Raw genomic sequence first — 26,176 nt, 5'->3', positions numbered from 1 at the left:
CACTGGGAAATGAGTGTAAACTGTTATTTTTACCTTCTGAATCCAATTCTTCCTGTGCAACAAGAAATTTGGTTCTACACACATATATTGTATCTAGAATATACTGTAATATATTTAACATGTATAAGACTGCCTGCCATCTGGGGGAGGGGGTTGGGGGAGGAAGGGAAAAAATCTAAACAGAAGTAAGTGCAAAGGATAATGTTGTAAAAAATTAACCATGCATATGTACTGTCAAAAAAAGTTATAATTATAAAATAAAATAAAAATTAAATTAAAAAAAAGATACATACAAATACACACGTACACACACACACACACATACACACTTGTATTTAATGGAACAATTAAATGAAGCTTATTTTTTGAATACTATTGGTTCCAGGATAAACACTTTGGTCTCAGTGAAGAATGATTCACAGTTGCCTTAAGAGAATATTATTTAGAATTCACTTTTGAAAGGAGATCACCTATGGTAGGATAATGTAAACATCAACTTCTTAAACTGTGGTTTGCTACCCCACATAGGGTCTTATAACTAAATGTGAGGGTTGAAAATTTATGATTTATTATCAGTAAATGTTTGACATATACTGATTTTATACAACTATATACCCTGGGTCACATAAAAGCTTCAGAGGCAAAAAGGGATTGTGAGTATAAATTTTAACAAAAGTTTGGCTTAGATCACAGAGAATCTGTGGAAATATGGCTAGAGGAAAGTCTACTATCAGCTATGAGAGAACCCTGAGTCCTTGGGTGGCAGATTTCACCCAAAATTCCTCTTAGAGTTCTGCAGAGGAAAGGTAGAATTTTAGCCACAGCAAAGAGATGAATATTGTCTATAACACAATGTCACTATTATGATGACAATGTGATCAAAAAATAAGGAGAAATAAGAAAAAGGTTTCAGTCCAATGGAATAACTTCATATTAGAAAAAAATAGTCCCCAAATAGAATAAACTGCTTTATGCTAGGATGGCTTGTATAGTGGATAGAGCCTGAGGCCTAAAGTCAGGAAGACTTGATTTGGGCTCAGATACTTCCTAGCTGTATGACCCTGGGAAAATCTTAACCTTTGTCTACCTCAGTTTCCCCAACTTGTAAAATGACACAATTATTAAAATGACATCCCAGGTGGTTTTGAAGATCAAATGAAATAATAAATGTAAAGCACTTAGCATGGTATCTGGTACATAGTAGTAACTTAATTAATGCTTGTTTCTTCCATTTCCTCCATTACTAGAGGTCTTTAAGTCAAGATTGACCATAGCCCTAGAATATTTCAGAGGGCATTCCTGCTCAGTTATAAGTTGGTTTCATATAGCTTATTAGGTCTCTATAACAATAAGATGCTATGTTTCTAAACTAGTGGGTGGGTAAGTGAGATTGTACATTTATATCCATCTCTCCCAGAAATAAGTTGAGTCTCTTGTGAGGAATCGTGACAAATAGTTTGCATTACATCAGAGGCTAGGATAGATTTCTTTTATGAAGAATATAATTGGAATAAAATAGTAAGAAGGGTACCTAGTAGATACATGTAAGCTTATCTGAGTACATGGTTATCATGGTTACAGATAAGGGTGTTCTAAGGCAAGCTAGGGAGGAGAGTGTTACAATTTCAATATGAGAATTTACGCCCCAGAAATAAATAAGTGCTACAAATCACAGCTTTATTTATTGTTTTATTAATTATCTAGATCTAAATGAGGGAGAAAATGTTAATAATGCAGATTAAATTTTAAAATATCATGTATATTTCTTTTTTTCTTTTTTGAGAGCCAATTGTTAAATATTTACCAACATCTCCCTGAACAGGGGTAAGTGCTAGATCATTGTAATCTACCATTAAACCTAAATCTTCACTTTAGTCCTTTCAACATCTTCAATTTAACATTTAGAGAATTTTTAATGATAGCCAAGTGGCTTAATAGATTTACATCTTTCCCCTCCTTCTCCCATTTAAGTCCATTAATGTGCTGAACTATCCTAATAAGTTTCCTGTACTATACCTGGTGAAAGGAACTGAAGTAGCCACTATAAGAAACAAAGGAAAGAAAACAGGATTCCTAAATGGGTGGACAATAAACTCCCTAGTAACTTACAGGGATGATTCCTGGCTTTCCCATTTACTAGCTGGGCCACCTTAAGAAATTAATTTTATTTCTTTAACCCTCAATGTCCATTGGTTTATGTGGGGAAAATAATATTTGTGGCACCTGTCAGGAGACCAGGTCACCAAAAGCATCTTGGATATACAGTGTTACCATTTATATACCTGGATCAAATCTAAAGTCTCCTGTTTGGTACTTTAAGCCTATCTTTGTAGTCTTTTTAGAAATTATCCTCCATGATCTATGTTATAGCTACATCAGCCTATTTGCTGTTCTTTCAAACATCTCTGCTCTCCCTTTGTGCTGGTAGCCTCCCATGCTTAAAATGCTCTTCCTCCTTATACCTCTTAGCACTCTGGCTTCCTTCAATATTCAATTCAAATTTCCTGTTCTGCAGGATGCCTTCCCTAATCACACTCTCCACTTATTTCTAAAATTACTTTCCATTTATAATATCTTGTATATATATATATATATATGCATATATATATATATATATATATATGTATATATTTACATGATGTGCCTCTATTAAAATGTCCCCTCATTGAGGTCAGAGCTGTGGTTTTGTGTTTCTTTATATTCCTATCTCTTAACATCTAATTGGAGCTTCATAAATGCATGGTGATTAATCAATCATCAAATTTATCAGTCAGTGAAATCAAATCAATTAAGTGAATCATCATAAGGTCCCAAGGGCTTCTCGAATTTATTAGAGTTCTCACCTAGCTTCTCCACGATCTTGATTTAGGCTACCTTCATTCTGGTCTCACCTTGATGTTACAATGTGATGACATAATTCAGAATCTTGCTTTTGACCTCTCTTATAATTTGTCCCTAATATCAGATGCTTAGGTTCTTGTACTCTGATAGACGGCTCCGTGATTCACACCAGCTAACAAAGTGGGCAGCTGCTTAAGAAGCAATACTTTAATCCTCTGCTGCTTACCTAGCAGACCTATCTCGATCTCACATACATCTCTATTTCCACCATTTCACTGATTCACTTAACTTCCACTGGCCATGAATTAGCTCAAAGGGTTTTGGTGAAGATTGAATGAAATAATGCATATGGAGGTATTTGTAAACTGTAAGTTCTTGGTAAATAAAGCTATGATTTTAATAATGATGATTGAGAGTGATAACAGTGATCCTCATCTTGGTAGAGAAGTACTATGATCTTAGGGTATATTCTCTGGCAGCTCCTCCAAAATTAAAAGTCCAATATATTCTGTGAGAAAGTGGGGAACAATTCCACTACCTGAGAGATGCTTTAACAGTATATGAGAGAAGTCTATAGTAACTCATGGAGAACATTAAAGCAAAAAAAAATGGTTGGAATTTTGTTCAGTAGGAATGATAGTCATATTATTTTGTTTTGTTTTTAAATTCCCAGGTAGCTAAAAGAATTATTTATAGGGGCACATCATTTATCCACTCAGCCTCAGTTTCTCCATCTGTAAAATGGGAATAATATTTGCATCACTTAACCTTTGCGGAGGGAAAACATTCTATAAATCTAAAGGTGCATAATAAATTTATTACCATCATTACTGTTAACTCCATTTTCTTTTTTATTGTAGTAATTTTATTTATTTTTAATACACATTGCTTTATGAATTGTATTGGAAGAGAAAAATTAGAACAAAAGGGAAAAACATGGGAGAGGAAAACATATGGAAAAACTAAGTGAGCATAGCAGAATGATTTGCATTCAGTCTTATTAATTCTTTTGCTGGATGCAGGTGACATTTTCTGTCCAGAGTCTATTGGATCACTGAACTACTGAGAAGAATCAAGCCTTTTATGGTTGACCATCACACATTTTTTGCTGTTACAATGTACAATGTATTCCTGGTTCTGCTTGTTTTGCTCAGTATTAGTTCATATAAATCTTTCCAGGCCCTTCTATAATCAGCTTGTTCATCATTCTTTAAAGAACAATAATGTTTCATTATTCCATATAGCACAACTTGTTCAGCCATTCTCCAATTGATGGGCAACTACTCATTTTCCAATTCTTTGCTATCACAAAAAGAGCTGCTACAAACATTTTTATACATGTGGGCCCTTTTCCCTCCTTTATGATTTCCTTGGGGGTACACACCCAGTAATGGCACTGCTGGATCAAAGGGTATGAACAGTTTTATAGCCCTTTGGGTATAGTTTCAGATTGCTGTTCAGAACGGTTGTCAGTGTTCAATGTCTTCCTCCTAGTCAAGAATTGCTGAGAGTTCTGGAGATGGGGAAAACAGAAATAAACATAAAGGGAGGCCAATGAAATTTGGTCCCTAGGCTGTTGAGTCAGCTATTGAATCATCTCTTTCTGAAAAACAAAAAATCTATAGTCATATTTGTCTCTTTCTATATTCCATTGAACTATGTACACAAAATAAGTAGATGCTAGGAATGAAATTGAGTCTTCTGCTAAAAAGTGTTAAATCCTTAGGCCAGAACTGCCTTCCTCTGAGGTTCAGCCTCTTTCCTCTTCCTTTGTCCCTAATATGAATTGTATTTTGGCCAAAACTGTATTCCATGTCAGCTGTGGAGCTGCTAGACTGTTCCCTTGCCCCTTCTTCTTCAATTGGTTCTCCTCTGCCTAGCTAATATTCCCCAGCATGTTGTCAGGGGTCCTTTTCAGATTCAAAGTGATGGTTTTGTAACTAATCTGCCCACCTAATGGCATCCTCCTGACATGGCATTAATGGAGAAAACAGTGCAATGGATCCCATGGGCAGTGGCCCATTGATTTATTGTTTACATCCCTCTCACCAAATACCAGCAACAGGGCTGACAGATTTGATTAGACTCTGGCATGAGTTGGTCACTGGCCAGAGAAAACACTGGGACTGAAGTCCAAAGGAATGGGATTGTAGGGATATGAGTAGGGTGTAGTGGCCATAACAAAATAAACCAAGCAAAAGCCATGATTCATCCCACTAGACAGCTATTAGGAAGAGGAGTAAGGGAAAGGTATTTCAGGGGGGTAGTGAGGGAGTGAGGCAAGAGAGGAAATAAATGATGGTGTTTGTGGAAACCTCATTGTTTCTTTCTCTCCTCTTGCCCCCCATGGTTCAGATTTTTCCATATACAAGTATCTGATCAGGCACTGGAGTAACTCAACCCTGGAGAGTTAAGTGGATTGGGCCTGTAATCAGTACCAGAATTCAAATCAAACCTCAGATACTTCCTAGCTGTGTGACTCCAAGAAAGTTGCTTCATCTCTGTCTGCCTAATTTCCTCATTTGTAAAATCAGTATCATCATACTATCTATCTCACAAGATAATTGTGAGTATTAAATGAGATAATATGTACAAAGCAGTTGGCATGTTAGCTGGCATAAAATAAGTACTTATTAAATGCTTCTTCCCTTCCTTTCTCTGGACATTGATGAAATCTCAAAGGTTAGGTGCTCAAAATCCATTTTAACAGAAATCCTTCAATTCCAGCTCTCTGGAGCTACCACAGTTACTCTATTAAAGTTGAATATGTTGGCCCGGGGGACCCAGTAGGAAGTAAGTGGCTTTTCTTATCAAGAATTTGATTTGGAAGAGATTTCAGTGATTTTTCAGAGTCAGGAAACCTGGATTCAAAACCCTACTACTTACTTTCTATCTAAATGTTAACAATGCCTTTCACTTTTATAAATGCTATTTTCCTCCTTTTTTATAAATGTTATTTTCCTCCTCTTTATAAAATAAAAAGATTGAACTGGTTCTTTCTGGGTCTAAATTCTGAAGCAGCAAGCTTGTTGACTGACTGGATAGGGCACTGGATTCAGCATTAAGTTGAAAATCTGCCTCAGACACTTACTTGCTTTGTGGAAATTTCAGCATCTGCAAATGAGGGATTAGAATCTTGGCCTATAAAGTTCCTTCCAGGTTTAAATGGACTATGCTTTGCACCATACCTGAATAGGATTTTACCTTGTAATATCTCTCTGAGAGGCAATTATTTAACTTTTACTTGGATGGGGAACTCACTACTTCTCAAGATAGCCCATTGTATTTTTGACAGCTCTAAACATTCAGAATTTTTTTCTTCTATTAAGCTAAAATCTGTATTCTTGTTACTTCTATCCATCAGTCCCAATTCTTGAACTTTGAAGCCAAGGGAAAAGAAGTCTCATTCCTGCTCCATTGGAGAGTTAATTCTTCAAATATTGAAAGACATAGAGGATATTATCCTACCTTTGTCTTCTGTAGGCTAAATGTCCATAGTTCTTTTAACTGAACCTTGCAGGTTGTAATGTTCTATTCTCCTTATCATCCTGATCTTCTGGGCCTTTCTGGGCATGCTCCATTTCATTAGCATCCTTTCTAAAATGTGGCATCCAGAACTGAGAACAATAATAAAGATGTAGCTTGACCTAATTTCTAACATCCTAATTTCAGTTTTAGCTTAAAAATACCATGAGTAAGAATGCCCTTATAAGCATGATGTAGTCAGCTATGAAAGGAACAGGAAGTGATCAATTCCTCAAGCGATAAATGGGATGAAGAGGTTCTTCACCCTGATCTTTTGAGGCTTAATTAAACTGCAAACTTGAAATAACTAGAATTTTCTAAAAGATGAAAAAATAGAATCTTAAGGGAGTATCCTTAGGAAGTATCCTTAAATATTATGGGATAGAAAGGGCACTGAGGGTCACATCATATGGAGCAGAAGCACAGCTCAAGACATTTCATATTTTGGATATTTATAGTGTGAACACTTCTGCCTATGATGAGTGTCAAGCCAAAAAACTGAAACAGATCCTTGAAAGTGTCTAATCAAACCCCTTCATTTTATACATGCGGACACTGTGGGTCAATATAAGGAAAGGAACTTTCCTAATGGTACCGTAATTAGTGTCAGAGACAGATCCAGAAACCAGAACTCCCAGTTCCTAGTTCAGTCTTCTTTTCTTATACAATTTGTGGCATATTGATATTGAGAAAAGTCGTTTTGTGGATGATATCATATTTCTTATTATAGAGATTTGTGTCATCATCAGCAAACATGAATGGGTCAGCATCTCTGTCACAGATAACATGTCTTCTACCACTACTGGTGACACTACCTTGATCATTATCACCACCGTCACTACCAAAAAAGCTAGCGGCAGTGAAGCTTGCCATGGAAAGGTTTTTCTTGTTTAAAATTCAAATCACAGTACTCACAGTTCATATGGGGACATTGTATCTGTAAGAGCAGCCTTTTGAAACTGAGCCCATCAAAAGCCTTACACCTAAATCATGTTGCCACACAACTAACAAAGTACTTCAATGGCAACAAAGTCACATCATGCCTTGGAACTTAACTTTTCAAATTTAATTTCTGAAGAACTCTTAGACATATGTGTGCAGGTAGTTGACAATGGTGAAGAAGAGAGAGAATGCTGCTGATTTTCATTCTCCAGGTCCCCTCACTAATTGTAGAATGAAGTAGAGGTTTCCAGAATGAAGTTGAATTAATCCAAGAAAATTCTAAAATGGCCTCACAAAGAGGCAGGCACAATTGAAACAACCAAACAACAATTTTTTTAGTTCAAAACAGTCCAAGGAAGAGCTGTAAATACCCAAGGCTATTTGTCAATCTCAGGTTGAGGCTAAGGCTACAATTTACTAATTATGAAGTTTATAGTAAAAATTCTGGTTTGTGGAAAAGCCACTATATTTGTCAATTTGTCAATTTAAAAAACTTACCACAGCATTTAGAAATGTTATGTTTGATAAGATGAATTCCTTAAAATTGGAATATCATGAGTTATAATGATGAGGGGGAAATAACACATACATTTAAGACAAATAACATGTAGAAAGAACTAAGAGTTCAATTTATTCAAAAATATATATGTATGTGGTTCATATAGAACCATACAGAATCCTTTTTCTAGAGGTGTAGAAGGCAGCACTATGACACAGTAGATAAAGATCCAGTCTCAGAGTTAGGAAGACAAAAGTTCAAATCCTCCCTATGGTATCCATTGCTCATGTAATATTGGCAGGTTATTTAATCTTTCAATATCCTGGGGAGTTCCTACCTCATCATAAGTCTAATTTTTATAGCATATTGACATTGAGAAAAGAAAATGACTTTTATGTATGATATCATCTTTCTTATTATAGAGATTTGTGTCATCATCAGCACACATGAATGGTCATTATCCCTGGCACAGGCACTGTGTCTTCCTGCCACAACCTTGATCACCATTATTATTACCACCATCACTACCAAAAAAGCAAGTGGCAGTGAATCTTATCAGTGGAAACATTTTTCTTGTTTAAAAACCAAATCAGAATGAGACAGACTAGGCAAAACAAAAGGTTATATATAATGGAACTGGAGAATCAGTGAGTCAATATGACTCCCTAGAATGATAGGATAGCCACTCCATGCTCCTTTCGATCCCCCTGAAAAAACAACACAACAATAATTAATGAGTTTTAGGTTTCATTAACAGGAGCAAAGAGTCCAGCATGAAGGAGCTACTAGCACCATGGTACTCTGACTTGCCGAAAACATAGCTGGAGTATTCTCTTTAATTCTGGTATCACATTTTAGGAGCTACATTGACAAAGTTAAATGTCCTGAGGATGAAACTTTAAAAAACAATTCCATGGGAGAATTACTGAGAAGAGCTGGAGAAATTCAGCTTGGAAAAGGGACAATGTGAAGAAGGAGTAATGAGGAGGGCATGATAGTTGAATTCAATTTTTTGATGTGCTCTAACATGAAAGAGTGATTAGGACGTTCTGCTCCATCACAGAGGGCAGAACTAGGGAGATAATCATAGGAAGTATTTTTGAGTGAATATTAAGAAAGACTTTGACAATTAGAGGCTTCCCCAAATGAAATATGCTACTTCATGAGTCCTTTTTCACTGGAGGTCTTAAAACTCAATGCTCACCTGTCCTCAAAGGTATAACTGAGAATTGGTTAAAATTTGGATTAGAAAACATGAAACATGACCTAGGAAATTCTCTCTCTGAGATTTTGTGATTTTAGGAATAAAAAATAAATTATGACCTTCTCCAAGCTTCCCTCGTATTAACAGCAGATTAGGTCTCTGCCCTGCTTCTGGAGTGATAGAACCCACAAATATTTGGAGTACAACAAATTTCCAGAACAAGATATTTCAAAAGAACTTTAGAAAAGGTCTATTTCAATCAGGCAGGGGGAGAGGCTGCTGAGCCCAGACTGCAGTACAGGGAGCCAGTGCAAGGATCCAGGAAAACCAGAAATTATTTGAAGAAAACTTTAAAAAGTCTTGATGAAATGGAAAAAGCATATGATTCTTTAAAAAATATATATGAAAAAGAAACCAATTCACTGAAAAACAAAATCTGTGAAATGGAAAAAAATGCAATGAATGAAACATTTCATATAAAAGTTCAATTGGCCAAATGCAAAAGGAGATAAAAAAGCTAACTAAAGAAAATAATTCACTAAAAATTAGAATTGAATAAATTGAAGTGAATGAACCAAAGAGACTTCAAGAATAAGTCAAACAAAACAAAAAAGAAAGAAAGAAAAAATAGAAGAAAATGTAAAATGCCTCATTGGAAAAGCAAATGACATGGAAAATAGATATAGGGGAGTCAATCTAAGAATTATTGGACTTCCTGAAAACTATGATGGAAAAAAAGAGGTTAGACATCATCTTTCAGGAAATCATCAAAGAAAACTACCCAGATATCCTAGAATCAGAATGTAAAATAGCCCTTGAAAGAATTCACAGATCACCTCTGGAAAGAGACCCCAAAATGAAAACTCCGAGGAACATCATAGCTAAATTTCAGAATTATTAAATCAAGGAGAAAATATTGCAAGCAGCAAGAAGGAAACAATTCAAATATTGAGGATACATAATCAGGATTACTCAGCAGTTACCATTTTAAAGGAAGGAAGGGCATAGAATCTGATATTCTGAAAGGCAAGGGAACTTAGATTAGAGCCAAAACCCAATTATCCAGAAAAAAAAATTAGGCATCATCTTTCAGAGGAAAAGGTGGACATTCAATGAAACAGGTGAATTTCATCTATTTCTGATGAAAGGACCAGAGCTGAATAGAAAATGTTATCTTTAAATATGGAACTCAAGAGAAGCATAAAAAGGAAAGAAAAAATAACTTTCTTTTAAAAGTTGAAAAGCTTATATCCCTATATGGGAAGAAGATATTTTTAACTCTTGAGATCTTTATCTCTGTTATAGATATACTTAGAGGGTGCAGGTATAATTTGATTTTATTGTGATCATGTAAAAAATAAATTAGAGGAGGAATGGTGATTCTACTGGTAGAAGAGGGAAGTGGAGCTTAAATGGGATAAACTACATCTCATGAGGAGGCAAAAAAGATTTATTGCTATTGAGGGAAAGAGAGCAGGGGGATGGGCATTGTGTGAATATTACTCTCATCAGATTTGGCTCAAAGAAAGAATATCAGACACATTTAGCTTCACAGAGAAGTTTGTTTCACCCTATAGGAAAGTAGGAGGGGAAGAGGGAAAGGAAGAGGGAGGGTTAATAGAAGGAAGAACAAAAGCAAGAGGGGAAAATATAAGAAAAGGGGAGCTGCAAAAGGAGAGGGCTGTTTGAGGGAGGGAGTAATCAGTGACAAAATACTGGGGAGGAGGGAAAGTGGAAAGGAAAGAGAAAAATATAAGTGGCAGTAAACAAGATGGCAAGAAATATAGAGATAATAAGTTTATCTGTAAGTGTGAATAAGCTCTCCCATAAAACAAAAGCAGATAACAGACTGGATAAAAAGCCAGACTCCTACAATTTGTTGTTTACAAAAAACTTATTTAAAGAAGAGTGATACATTGAGAGTATAGGTAAAAGGCTGAAGCAGGATCTATTATGCTTCAGTTGAGGTAAAGAAAAGCAGGAGTAGCAATCCTGATCTCAGATCAAGGAAAAGCAAAAATAGATTTAATTAAAAGAGATAAGGAAGGAAACTCTATCCTATTTAAAGGTACTTAAACATAATGAAATAATATTAATATTAAACATATATGTGCCAAGTGGTATAGCATTCAAATTCCTAGAGGAGAAATTAAGAGAGGTATAAAAAGAATTAGACAGCAAAACTATATTAGTGAGGGGGTCTCCATCTTACTTTATCAGAACTAGATAAATTAAACCCCAAATTAAACAAGGAAGAAGTTAAGGAGGTAAATAATCAATAATTTCATGCAAGAGAATGACAATAGTGAGACAACACAGCAAAATTTGTGGGATATAGGCAAAGTAGTTGCTAAAGGAAATTTTATATCTCTAGCTGCTTACTTGCATAAAATGGAGAAAAAGAAGACAAATGAATTGGGCTTGCAACTAAATAAGCTAGAAAAAGAACAAATTTAAAACCCCCAATAAATTAAATTAAGAATCAAAATTGAAATTCAGAAAATAAAAGGGTATATTAATAAAATTGAAAGTAAGAAAATTATTGAAATAATAAATAAAACTAATAATTGGTTTTATGCAAAAACCAACAAAATAGATAAACCTTCAGATAATTTGAGGGGGAAAAGGAAAGAAGAAAATCAAATTGTTAGTCTCAAAAATGAAAATGGAGAGCTTTCCACTAATGAAGAAGAAATTAGAACAATAATTGGGAGATACATTGCCCAACTACATGTCAATAAATATGATAATATAAGTGAAATTGAGGAATACCTACAAAAGTATAGATTGCCCAGATTAACAGAAGAGGAAAGACTTTACTTAAATAGTCCCATTTAAAAAAAAAGAAAGAGGGGGGCAGCTAGGTGGCTCAGTGGATAGAGCACCAGCCTTGAATTCAGGAGGATCTGAGTTCAAATCTGGTCTCAGACACTTAACATTTCCTAGCTGTGTGGCCCTGGGCAAGTCACTTAACCCCAGCCTCAAAAAAAAAAAAAGAAAGAAAGAAATAGAACAAGCTATTCATCAACTCCCTAAGAAAAAATGTCCAGGGCCAGATGACTTTACATGGGAATTCTACCAAACAATCAAAGAACAATTAATTCCAATACTATGCAAATTATTTGAAAAAATTAGGACACAAGCAGTCCTATCAAATTCTTTTTATAAAACAGATATGGGGCTGATACCTAAACCAGATAGGATAAAAACAGTGAAAGAAAATTATATACCAGTTTACCTAGTGAATATTGATGCAAAAATCTTAAATAAAATATGAACAAAGAGATTACAGAAAGTCATCACCAGGTCAATTCACTATGACCAAATAGAATTTATAGCAGTAATGCAGGGCTGGTTCAATATTAACAAAACTATTAGCATAATTGACTATATCAATAACCAAACTAACAAAGTTCATACGATTATCTCAATATATGCAGAAAAAGCATTTGATAAAAATCCAACACCCATTCCTATGAAAAACATTAAAAAGTATTGGAATAAATGGAATTTTCCTTAAACTGTTCAGGAGCAAATATTTAAAACCACTAGCAAGCATCATATGTAATGGAGACAAACTAGAAACATTCCCAGTAAGATCAGGGGTGAAACAATGTTGCCCACTATTACCATTATTTTTCAATATTGTATTAGAAATGTTAGGTTTGGCAATAAGAGAAGAAAAAAAGATTAAAGGAATTACAATGGGTAATGAGGAAACCAAATTATTACTCTTTGCAGATGATATGATTGTATATTTAGAGAATCCTAGAGAATCAACTAAAACACTACTGGAAACCATTAACAACTTTAGCAAAGTTGCAAGATACAAAATAAATTCACATAAATCATCAGCATTTTTATATATCACTAACAAAATCCAACAATAAGAAAAAGTCCATTTAAAATAACAGTTGATAGTATAAAATAGTTGGGACTTTACCTGCCAAGGCAAAGTCAGGAACTATAGAACACAACGACAAAACATTTTCCACACAAATAAAATCAGATCTAATCAATTGGAACAATATCAAATGCTCATAGGTAGGCCAGGCAAATATAATAAAAATGACAATACTACCTAAATTAATCTACTTATTCATTGCCATATCAACACCTAATACTGTATACCAAGATAAGGTCTAAATGGATTCATGATCTAGACATAAAGAATGATATAATAAACAAATTAGAAGAACATAGGATAGTTTTTTCTCTCAGATCTGTGAAGGAGGAAAGAATTTGTGACCAAAGAAGAACTAGAGATCATTATTTATAATAAAATATATAATTTTTATTATATTAAGTTAAAAAACAAAACTAATGCAGACAAAATTAGAAGGGAAGCAAAAATTGAGAAAACATTTTTACATTCAAAGATTCTGATAAAGGCCTTATTTCTAAAATACATAATTGACTCAAATTTATAAGGATTCAAGTCATTCTCCTATTAATAAATGCTCAAAGATATGAACAGACAACTTTCAGATGAAGAAATTAAAACCATTTCTAGTCATATGAAAAGGTGCTCTAAATTACCAATGATCAGAGAAATGCAAATTAAGACAACTCTGTGGTACCACTACACACCTCTCAGACTGGCTAAGGTGACAGGAAAAGGTAATGATGCATTTTGGAGGGAATATAGACTACCTGGGTTACTAATACATTGTTGATAGAATTGTGAAGCAATCCAATCATTCTGGAGAGCAATTTGGAACTATGCCCAACTATGCATATTGTGCACACCCTTTGATCCAGAAGAATTACTATTGGACTTATATCCTAAAGAGATCTTACAGGAGGGAAAGGGACTCACATGTACAAAAATGTTTGTGGCAGCCCTTTTTGTAGAGGCAAGAAACTGAAAATGAGTGGATGCCCATCAATTGTAGATTGGTTGAATAAGTTATGGTATATGAAGGTTATGGAATATTATTGTTCTATAAGAAATGATTAGTAGGATGCTAAATGAAATGATCAGAATCAGGAGATCATTGTATATGGCAACAAGAAGATTATATGACGATCAGTTCTGATGGACTCTTTTCAAAAGTGAGATGATCCAGGTTAACTCCAATGATCTTGTGATGAAGAAAGCCATCTACACCCAGAGAGAGGACTGTGGGAACTGAGTGTGGATCACAACATAGCATTTTCACTCTTTTTTATTGTTGTTTGCTTGCATTTTATTTTCTTTCTTATTTTTTCCTTTTTAGTTTGATTTTTCTTGTGCAGCAAGATAAATGTATAAATATATATGGATATATTGTATTTAACATATATATGTTAATCATGTTTAACATATATTGGGTTACTTGCTATCTAGGGGAGGGGGTAAAGGGATGGGAAGGAAATTGCAATACAAATGTTTGCCAGGATTAATGTTGAAAAATTATCCATGCATATCTTTTGAACATTAAAAAGCTTTAATAAAAACCCTTTAAACATTAAAAATTAAAAAATATATATATTTTTATTTAAAAAAAAACACTTTAGTCTAATTTTCTATCTCCTTCCTTTTCCCATTATCTCATCCCTTTCTACTAAAAAAAATGATGAATTGAACTACAGAACACAGAAGGGTAAGGAAGTGCGTTTCTTTTCAATAAGCAGTCTAGCAATTTCTCCTTACTGCAGAAGTCTAAACCTATAGTAGAAAAAAAAAAAAAGAATATAGGAATTTTTACTTTAAGTGACTAAAAATCCTAGAGAAGCCCTTACAAATTTTGGCAGAATTAAACATTATACAAGTTCCAGATAGAAATTTCAAGTGGGTTAATTCTATTTGAGTATAGGGTTGTAACCAGGATTAGGTTAAATAAAAATTAAGGATAACATTTGACTGATAACTATTAAAGGATTAATGAGGAAGGAACTGAAATTTACCTTTGTATTAAAAATATGTATTCTATTTAAGCATATTTAGAGTGGTGTTTCTACTTAGTTTTTAATGATAATTAGTTCTGTTTTTATAGAAAAAGCTTAATTCAATGGAAGAATGCAATACTCCCTTTGCTTAGTCAGTTACAGATCTGGATTGGAAGCTATGTTTTTAGAAGTATGAGGCCAGATCTAAAACATCATTGCTTACCTGGTAGAAGCTTAGCTTAATCACAAGTAAAGAAATGAACAGTCTTTGGAGTGCTAGATTTAATAACTCAGACCTTTAAATTGTTGGCAAGCATTGTACCTGGATTGGAGGAAAAAGGGTTTGTTTGCTTTCTCTGTGGCTAGCTGGCTTAGTACAGTCTACTAATGAAATGAGGTTTATAAATTTTACCTCTGTGGGTATTAGGCAGTTTTGTTTCTTCCACAGCTCCAAACTACATTTCAAAGTCTTTCAAATATGCATCCCAGAGTTAGCCTTACAAAAGATACATCTTCATCTCCTAGGGGAGGGACCATTACAGATAGGCAACTCAAGGAAAATGTTGCATCATTGTGTTCCTTCTCCAATATTCTCAGTTTGACTAGAGAGAGTTACCAAAGGAGAAGTTATTCATTTGGGGAAACTTCATTACTCCCTTATTTTGTTCTCCCCCACAAATATAATTTCAATATTTTATTGACCCTTGGCCTTTTGGAACCAATCTCTCAATACCAGCTGGGATGAACTGTTGTAAATTCAATAGAAACTTTTCCCTTAAGAAAATAAAATCATGAGATTAGTCAGTGTTTTTATCAAAAGCCTTCAACCCAATTAAAAACCTTTCTTATTGGGTCAGAGCTCAACTTACTCTTGATCAAAACCTCGATTATAGTGAAATGCATGCTTTTCACTGGTGCCACAAAAAAGCATATTTTGTGAAAGAATAATGTTCATATTATCATAGGACATTACCAAAAAATAAACAGACCAAAAGAAAAATGCTCATAATAATCAGCAGTGCCATTCCCATTCAAATATCTGCATCGTAATATAGTAACACACCTTCCCAGTCCCTCCACTTGACTTTATTTAAATAAACATGTCTTTCTTTTTCTCTCTCTCTATATGTGTGTGTATGTCTTTGTGAATACATAGAGATAGATATATATTATGTCTTTAAAATATTAAAATAAATTACATCTTTGCACAGAATACAGACATTAATTCTGTTTCCAAGAGATTTGTCAAATCAGTGGCCTGTGTTTGCATAACAAGCTCTTTGGTTATGCTGTGCTGCATATAAATTACTAGGTTGTCAGTTCCAGATGAAAATCACTAGGTTTTCAGCAGTATCTCTTCCATTGATTAAGACATGCTTTATGTTATGTGTTCAGGTGATATCAATAGGAACGAAGTTCATTCTGGAAAGATAGGGAATTAAAATAATCTCCAAATGACTTTTCAATCAGTAAACATTTATGAAGTACCTACTATGTGCTAGATAAAGTACTAGATACTGCAGATGTAAAGACAAAAAAATCAAAGTATTTTTGCTCCAAGAGGTTATTATTAGGAAAAATGGTATGATCAAAAGTCAGAATATACAAAATATAAATAAAAAATTTTAAAGAAGTTACTAGCAGCTGGAGAAGGTAGATCAGAAAAGACTTCATGTAAAATATGGTACTTACACATGGGTTTGAAGAAAATATGGATTCTGAGAGGCAGAGTTGAGAAGGGAGCATATTCTAGGAGTAAAGAATGGTCAGTACAAAGGAATGGAGAGGGTGATGGTATGTCTTGTGTGAGATTTCCTGGATTGTAGAATGTAATGAGAGTAATGTATAGCAAAATTGGAATTGTAGGTTGTGAAGGGCTTTAAAAACCAAATGGAGGAATTTATGGCTAATTATAGAGGCAAAAGGGAGCCATTTGGAGTATTTTCAGGCCTATACTTTTAGAAAATCACTTTGGCATGTGGAATCTAATAGTTTAGAGAAGGGAAAAGTAGGGAGGCTTTGGATGGACGAAATCAAAAATTTGTGTATTAAGTTACCCAATTCTTTTGATCTTCCAGACAAGGTTCTTTTTAATCACTTATCTTTTGTTATATGGTAAGAAAAAACCCAAACATTACATTCAGATGTCCTGAGATTAAAGTCCAGCTTTGCTACTTGCTAGCTGAATGACTCTAAATGTAAAATAAACTTTCTAGTTCATAGTTTTCTCATATCTAAGTGGGGATAACCATATTTAGACTATCCACCTCCCAGAAGTGTTTTGAGGAATGTATAAAATGAAGACACACACATTCTTCTAGCTCTGGAAATATTTGTTGTAATGATAGATCACTTCTTGGTAGATTTAGAATGGAAAAGTTTGCTTCATTTTGATACAAGGAGTATTAAGAGTTTAGAAAGTTTAGATATAAAATTCCTTGAGGGTCAGGATTTTCCTTTCTTCATTAATTTGTGATATTACTATATCCATCTAATGAAAAGAATGGAGATTCAGCATGTATTGTTAATGTGGATGATTTTAATTATTACACTAAATAACAGTTGAGTAGCATCTCAGAATATTTTTAGATCTGTGATCTTGTCCTTAGACAATCATCCTATCTTTCCTTTGAATCTTTAATGTTTTCTTTTTAATTGATTTCAATATTATCATTCAATTGAAACTATGTTTTCTGAAATTATCAATGATTTCTTAATGAGCAAATTTATGGCCTTTCACCAGTTTGATCATTTTTATCTTTCTGCAACATTTGATGCTTCCCCCTCCTTGTGGTTATGTTCTCTTATATGGAATTTTGGAACAATTTTCTTTCTTGGCTCATTTACCCATCTGACCTTTTCTGACATAACCAAATATATAAAGCTCCCCAATTGTAGGTATATCTCTAAACCATATTCTAGGTGCTCTTCTCTCCCTCTCCCTGTCCCTTTCTCTCTTCCTTCTTCCCTCTTTCCCCTCCCTTTTCTTCTTCCCTCTATCTTTCTCTCCCTCCTTCTCTGCTTATCTCACCCTTCATTTCTTTCTTCTCTCTCCCCTGTCTCTCTTCTCCTTCTCTCTTCTCCCACCCATCTTCTTCTATGAATTTATTTATGATTTCTAGGCAGATGACCCCATACAGCCATATTTAGTATTATTCTGTGTCCAGAGCTTATCTATTTCTGCATCACTATCAGTTTACCAGATATTTTAAATTGGACATCAACAAGCATGTTAAATTTTACTTGTCCAAAACAGATCTATTAATTTTCTGCCAAAATTCATAACTCTTCCCTGTTTCTATTGGGAGATAATGATGGTAATCACTATAATTTTACTCATTTGGGTTCACAAGCTTGGTGTCATCCATGACTCTTTGTGTTCACTCATCCCATACTCTTCCCCATTTTTTTGCTTCAACAACACAATATCTATCCTATTCAATAACCCCATTACCTCTTACCTGGACTTTTATAATAACTTCATTGATCTTTTCTGAAATTTCTCCCTACTATGATTCAACCTGTACACTCGTGCCAAAGTGAGTTGCCTAAAGTGCTATTCTGATCATATCACTCCCCTTTTCAGTAAACTCAAGTTACTACCTATTACCTCTAGGATCCAATATAAACTTCTCTCATTGTCACTTAAACTCTTTCATGTTTCTCCAACATATCTTTTCCACCATTATTACACTCTATTCCAGCATTTTATACGCCTTTTCTTCCAACACTTTATAGTTCATGCAAACTGTCTTTCTTACTATTATTCAAAAATGACATTCCATTTTCATACCTGTCTTTGCATTGTCTATTCTTACATGTCTAAAATGTGTTGCCTTCTTATCTTATCTTCTTAGAGTTTCATATCTTCTTCAAGAGTTAACTATTTATAGTTCAACCTTCTCCATGAATCTGATAGCTCTACCCTGATATATCTGATAGCTTTCCTCCTCAATGAATCACCTAAAATTTATTTATATCAAACATACGCATTATGTTTATGTGATTGTTCCCTAAAGAATATGAGCTCCAAGAGGGCAAGGACTGTTTCATTTTTTTTTATTTTGAATTTTTTAGTGCAAAATTCACTATCTGGCATGTGTTAGGTGCTTAATAGATACAAGTTTATGGATTTGTTGTTTGGCTGATCTTTTGTGATCAATACAAGGAGTAAAAATGATATTTCTTCTAAGATTACATGTTGGAAAGGTGTCAGAACCAAATCGACTTCCCTAGTTTTCAACTTGGACAAAAAAAGCAGAACTAATAACAATAACTCACGTTTATATTGCGCATTATGGTTTATATAACACTTTCCTTACAATAACAATTTCCTCATCTGTGAACCTATTATCCTTTCACTTATCCACCACACTTCACATTGATTCTTTAAGAGTTTGTAGAACCATAAAGTGAATCAGCACCCTGGCCAGGGGCAGCTTCAAAGCTGCTGAAACCAGTCAACTGTATCTGTACTCTGGCAAAGAACAATGCTGAACTGCTCATAGTGAAGATGCACCTCCCTTTCAGAATGACTGTATGGTATGAAACAGGTGGGAGAGAAGGGCAATTAAGAAAAACAAAATGCAGATCTCATTGCTGATAATAGCAAGCTATTTAAAACTAGAGAGTCTTGTAACAGTTTAGCTGCCTTCATAGAGTAACTCATACTCTGGTAACACTCTTCTATTGAAAAAGGGAATGTCTGTATTGGTGGGATTTCTTGGAGCATTTATGGCATTTTTGCATCTCTGTGCTTCTTGGTGTGCCTTCAGTTCTTGGAAAAGTGGCCATGGGAGCAGTATGTTACTCTTCCCAAGAGCAGTTTGTTTGCTGTGGTTACACTTGGTATATTTCCATTGCCTGTGGGTCAGACTTCTGTTCTTAAGTGAACATTCAAGTATTTGAAAGTAGTCATGTCATTAAACTTTTTTGTTTGTTTGTTTGTTCCCAGATGGCAGAACCAGGAGCAATAGTTGGAAGTTGAAAAAAGGCAAATTTAGGCTTGATGTCAGGGAGAAAACTTCCATACAATTAGAGCTATTTAAAAGTAGAATGGGTTGCTTCAGGCAGTAGAAAGAGCTCCTTCATCAGGACTTTTTTTATTTAAAAAACTGGGTCTTCCAATGTCATCCAAGCTAGGAGTGCAGGGGCCTAATACCACTCTGATTGGCATTTCTAATCTGTGTTGATTGGTCCTTCATTAGACAAACTGAAGTCCCTCTGCTCCTGGGAGTTCATTATATTAATACCAAAATTCAGAGGGACACTTGATCAGTTTAACACACATTCTTGAACTCAGGATATCCACTCTCATCAGCTTCTTCAGTAGCAAGGATTGTAAGGAGACATCACCATGCCTGATCTATTAGGGATTTTCATCCAGAGATAATGATGATTACTTGTTACAATAGGAATTCACTTTAAGAGAAAATTAGGGGCTAAAGTCAGAGGGAATAAATCATCAAGGGGATCCTTTCCAAAACTAAAATTTTGTAATTCTGGAAGTCTGTGTGAGTGCTTTAATAAGACCCTTTGGAAGCAGTTTGGAGTTGAAGTTCTAGTATGTCATCTGTCATGAACTAAATCATCAACCTTAAAATGGTTTAAGAAAATGTTAGAACGGAAGGGACCTCAAAGATCATATTATAGAATGATTCTATTTTATAGGAAACTGAGGCCAAAAGAGGAAATACGAAATGCCCATAGGCATGTTGTCAGTAGCCAGGTGCAAATTAGTGTGAGGAGGGATTCTATGGAAGGTGAGAACATTATTAGAGTATGAGCTATGGACTATGGAGAGGGGACTTGCCCTTATCCACCAAGTGTCCTTCATTTTGTGATGATCACGCTTTCTTTTGGTTAGTTGGTTTAGCAAAAACAAATGACATGATGATATTTAACAGTATATGTAAACATCTGTGTAATTCCCAGATCCTTTAATACAAAGAGAAGTATTTGATCCCTAGACCAAGATTGGTTGGCCATCAAAATTTGTCAGAGTTTGTCTTTCTTTTAGTATCATTTTTGCTTTCTTTCTCTTTGCAGTGGCTACTCCAGAATACAATTGCCCTACTGTTCTGAATGAGATTTTCTCACACCCACCTCTTCTGGGAAGAAAGAGAACAATTGTTTTCTTCTCCCTTTTCCTTTTCAAACTAACTCACTATTTTTCTCAATGACTAAAAATAATTTACTTCATCATTTGACAGGGCAAACAAATAAAGGAAGGGTAATATAACAGATAAGAGGGAAAGAGTTTGTACATTATTATATAATGAGGCAGCAATGTTGTATAATGGATATAGTATTTGACTTGAAATCAGGAGGACTAAGTTCAAAACTTGTATTAGACACTAGATGTAAGACCCCAGTCAAGTCATGTAACCTCTCTCATTCTGAGTTTCCATTTGTAAAAAGAAAATTTTACTCTACCTTTCAGACTTGTAAGGATCAAATGAGGCAGCATATGTAAAGTGTTTTGCATATCTTAAAGAGGCATATAAATGATAGCTATCATTAATTCTGGCTATATGTACCAAATTTAGGGAAAATAATCTTTCCTTTTTCTTAGCTTTTTTATCTTCCCAAATGACCTCTTTTAGCCCAACCTTGACAAGAGCTCTATTGTAATTATCTGGCTGATAGATTTGACAAACAAGATGGCTAATTCATCAGGCTTCAGAAAGGTTTGGCTCTGGGTATGGTACCTTGGACTCAGTCACTCATTCTTGAGCTCATACCAATTGGGTCTCCCATTCTAGGGTTCATCATTCTAAACCTACTAGCTATGGATCTGGAGTTCTTTTTTTCTGAGCTAATACTAGAACTTGAATGAAACTTGGCTCCTATCATTTTTCTCCTTAAGCAAGTCCATTCCCTTCTTCCAGCATTCATTTCCTCCCAAAATAATTTCTTTTCATTGATAATGTACACTATTCTGGTTCATTCAAACCATTCCTTTCATTTCATGAGCTAGATTGTTAGATACCCTAGGACCACACTCCACTGGATGTCTTTTTGACCAAGTTTAAATTATTTCTTATAAACAGCTTTAAATGCCAACCGAGTTTTACAATACTTGAAAAAAAAAAAAAAAAGAACCACAAACAAAAATCCAGAATATTTGAAACATGTAGATACTTTGTGCCCAAAATGAGAAATGATAACATATCATTCTACCTCCTTTCCCCCTTTCCCTATCACTCTTAATTAGGCAGGCTCAAATCATTATAATAAGAAGTTGTACTCAGCCACAGGAAATGTATAAAATCCCTCTGAGATTTTATATTGAAGAAACATGAACATGGTGCGGTGGAACATACCTGTTATTGGGTAGGTGGAGGGTGGAACTCAGGTATTTCTATGATGCAGTGGGTTGAGCACTAAGCTATTCATACTAAATTCAGCATTTATATGGTCATCAGGATGCCTATGGGCAAACTAGACCAAGTTAGAAATGGGTCAGATCAAAGCTATTATGTTAACACTGCCCTGTCCTGAAAGGACATGAATATTTCCAGTTTGAGCTATATAGGAAAAAAAAAAAAAAAGGAAACACACGTGAATATGAATTACTCCAATTTCTAGGACACTAGCCTCATGTTCTGCTTTATGATGATATAAGCATTTTTTCACCCACCATGTTTAGATGAAAAAAATATTCAAAGTTGTTTCTGTAGAGCTATAAAATTTGACTCTGCTCTGTTCCTATTCCAAAATATTCAGTTCTATAAGTTCAAAGGCCAATGGAGAGAATATCTTCTTTGCTCACAATCATTTTTTTCTAGTCTAGGTATTTCTCCATCCCAATTATATGTCTATGCAGAACATTTCCTGCTATAATTCCCATGAAAATTCTCACAGGCGCCTGAGAAGGGATAGGAAAGCTTCTCGCTAGTGGCTCTATTTTAATGTTGTTTAGTCGATTAGTCAAATTTAACTCTTCATGACCTCATTTGGGATTTTCTTGGCAAAAAGTGCTTTTTTGTGAAGTGATTTGCCATTTCATTTCCTTTTCCAGCTCATGAAAAATTGAAGTAAACAAGATTAAGTGATTTTGCCCAAATTTATAATGGGTTATATTCAGACATTTGTCTGAAGCTGGATTTGAACTCAGATTCTCCTAACTCCAGACCCAGAATTCTCTCTACTGTTGCACCTATGTTTCTTTCAATAATAATATTTTTAAATAACCAAATATCATAAGCATTTATTTAGCTATTTTGATGCTTGGGATCCCCTGAACATTTACTGTCTTTAATAAAACCAACCCAGATCAATTAAAGTGAAAGTTTCCTGGTCATTTTGCACCACCACTACTGTATGCAGGGATGTTTACTCTAAGATTGCTCTTCTGGCCCCAATCAAAGGCAGGGGGAAACATCACCTTCACATTTTGCATCTGACCAGGCTCTGACACTTACTATGCTCTCTAATCCTAGGAAAATCAATTCACATCTTTGGGTCTCAGTTCCTTAATTACAAAAAAAATCAAATTGACCTGTATCCCTAAGAACCCTTTTAGTTCTATCATTCTATTGATTTATTACTTGAAGAAGATATCAGGCCTACTAATTAAGAGAATTGTAAGAATTATAGTTAAAGGGCAGATAGTTTTCTCTTTCAATAGTCATTATGTATTTGCTATTTTTTTTTAATTTTTCACCAATCCAGAGATCTTTGACAACTTCTTTCCTCTTCACAGGACAACTTAAAATATCAAGAACATATATTTTATATCTCCTTCCTTCTATTTAATCTATTCATTATATTTTGATAACCATTTAAGAAATAGCACCTTCATATTCTCTTCTGACTTTAGACTCTGTACCTTAGCTATGATATTTATCCAAATAGTCCATGTAGCCTTGAGATCAGACAGGGTATAAAAGGGGAGATGGTGTTCTTTTCCAATTTTCTTGTTGAGTTTTCCTTCTTCCTTAATTCCTGCCCACTGATTCTTCTTCTCTCCCTTAACCTCTATAGCACAGGTTGTCATTACCTAATACTTGAATTTCTATTATAGTCCCCTACTTGGTTTCTGTTTCATCCATTTCTTTCCTCTTCCTGCTTCTAGAATTTCTAAAAGCTGAAAATTCTTACTTTCATTATGTCACTTCCTTTGTTAAAAATTGATAACTCCTAATGCTCACTTAGTTATTTAATAGGATCTCAGGTACCCCAGAGATCATCTAGTTTAATGCATACCTAATCAGAAACATCTTGGAATATATACCTAATGTATGTATCATTATGATTAGGTAATGTATACCTAATCAGAAACTACCCTGAATAGTAGTGACCCCAAATTCAAGGGAAAACCTTTGAGGAAGCTTATTACAAAAGACATGCTATTCCATCTTTCTTTTGGAGGATAAGGAGGTAGTAATGTCATTACAGAAATGAATAGGTGGAAAGAATGAGAGAGAAGTAGATCCAGGTTGAATGGCACTTTTAGATATGGAATGGGAACACAAAGAAAGGGATGGGCAGAGTGAGACATGAGAGTGGTTGGGTTGAGAGGGATGAAAGTTGAGATGATAAGTAGGATTGAGTTGGGATGGAAGAAGATGAGGAGAGGACAGGAAGCTGTTTTATTCTAACTGGCTCCTGATGAATTATTCAGTGGATAAGAAGAGATATAGGAAAACTATAAGAAAGTGATGAGTAGTAGAGTGGAAGAGAGAAGCCTATAATCTACCAAGAGGCATTCAAGACAAAGCTGCTTCAAAAATGTGTCTTTGCTTAACTTGAGAGTCTAATGGAGAGGCAAGAAGTATTGAAATTTAAAGAAAGGACTGGTCAGAGACCAAACCTGAGTTTAGATTTACCCTGGACTTGTGAAGTGTAGATGGCCCTATTGTACTGCTTGGATAAAGTGGAAAAGAAAAACTAAAAACTTACATTCCCATGACATTTTCCCACCAGAATCCTGTGAAATAGGCAGCTAAACTAACATTGTCTTTTTTATGGATGAAGACAGTGAAGCTCTGTGGCTTTTGAATTCTATGATAATTTTTTTGCCAGTTACCAAGCTGCTAATTCTCTTTTCATAGTGTTTTTGCATAACTATTTTCCTCACTTTTATTCTATCATTTATTTCTAAAATAATTTTACAGACTTGTAAAAATCTCTTTCAATGCCTTTCTAGGAATTCTTTGTAGGCGTGGGTTCACTATGCATTTTTCTTTGAGACTTTGCTTGTAGATTTTTTTCTCAGTCATTATCTTTTTTTGAATTTGTGTCTGTGATGTTCCCTATTATCATGTTAGCTTTTTATGATATATATTGTTTGCTCATTTTCCCAACCTACTTTTTCTTGACTTTGGACTCTATATTAAAGTTATTCTCTGTTCACCATTGGGGAAGCTGAATGGTCTATATTTTATGTCTTTCTTCTGCTTTCATAATTCTGTCCAGGGATCTATAAATTTTTGATGTTTTCAATGTGATGGGATCCAGGGAGAGATCTGTTCCCTGATTTTCTCATTGAAGCTCTGGTCCTTATGCAATGAAGTCTTCTGTTTCTTCAAGACCATGATATCTTCTTTCCACTATGAAATTATAACCCGCAACTATATAATAGGTGATAGAGCTATTATCTCAGGACTGTTCCATTCTATCCTGGAATCATGACCTAGAACTGATCAAATTTGTCCCTAATATAGAATTTCTACTACAACAACCTAGCCAATTGATAATCCAATTCCAAAAATTTACAACAATAGGGAAGTAAATAAGTTATACGACAAATTCAACGTTTAGTCAACTTTGATTATTAGGAAGTGTTTCCTTAAATGAGGTAGAAATCTACCATTATGTATGTTCTGCTTGTTGATCCTATTTCTTCCCTCTGTATTTAAGCAAAAATCATATCCTCTCTTTCCATGTGATAATTCTAAGTGAAAACTTAAAGCATGTGATCATTCCATTTCACCGCCCAAGCTTTTTCTTCTTCAGATTAAATGTCTCTGGTTCACAACTGTGGTGTCCAAAACTGAACACAAAATTCTAGATGTTATTAGACCATATTTGCATCAGGACAGATTACAGTAGGATTCTTATCTTCATTGTTATATTTACTATTTATCCATTGATGCAGCCAAAGATGTTATCAGTTTTTTTGACTCTTGTGTGGTTGTTGATTTATATTGACCTTGCTGTCCATTATAGCCTCAAGTCTTTTTGTCGCATGAACTATTTATCTCACTGTATAGACCCATCTTGTTTTTCATTGGTTGATACCTTTCTTTTCTCATTCCCTTTTCTGTTCTTTTTATGTCCTTCTTTGT

At 34.6% G+C, this 26,176-nt stretch overlaps 1 long non-coding RNA gene across 2 annotated transcripts in view; it reads right to left on the bottom strand.

The window, feature by feature from the left end:
• The window catches only part of LOC141553280 (uncharacterized), a 68,161-nt gene extending 44,233 nt beyond the window's left edge, over positions 1–23,928 (bottom strand). For both annotated transcript variants that reach the window (XR_012485366.1, XR_012485367.1), the window contains exon 1: positions 23,716–23,928. This is a non-coding gene — a long non-coding RNA (uncharacterized LOC141553280). The remainder of the gene's footprint in view (positions 1–23,715) is intronic.
• Between the last annotated feature and the right edge of the window lie 2,248 nt (positions 23,929–26,176).

This window comes from Sminthopsis crassicaudata, chromosome 2, assembly GCF_048593235.1.
Source record: "Sminthopsis crassicaudata isolate SCR6 chromosome 2, ASM4859323v1, whole genome shotgun sequence".
Classification (NCBI taxonomy): domain Eukaryota; kingdom Metazoa; phylum Chordata; class Mammalia; order Dasyuromorphia; family Dasyuridae; genus Sminthopsis; species Sminthopsis crassicaudata.
This window is presented reverse-complemented; position numbering and strand designations above follow the sequence as displayed.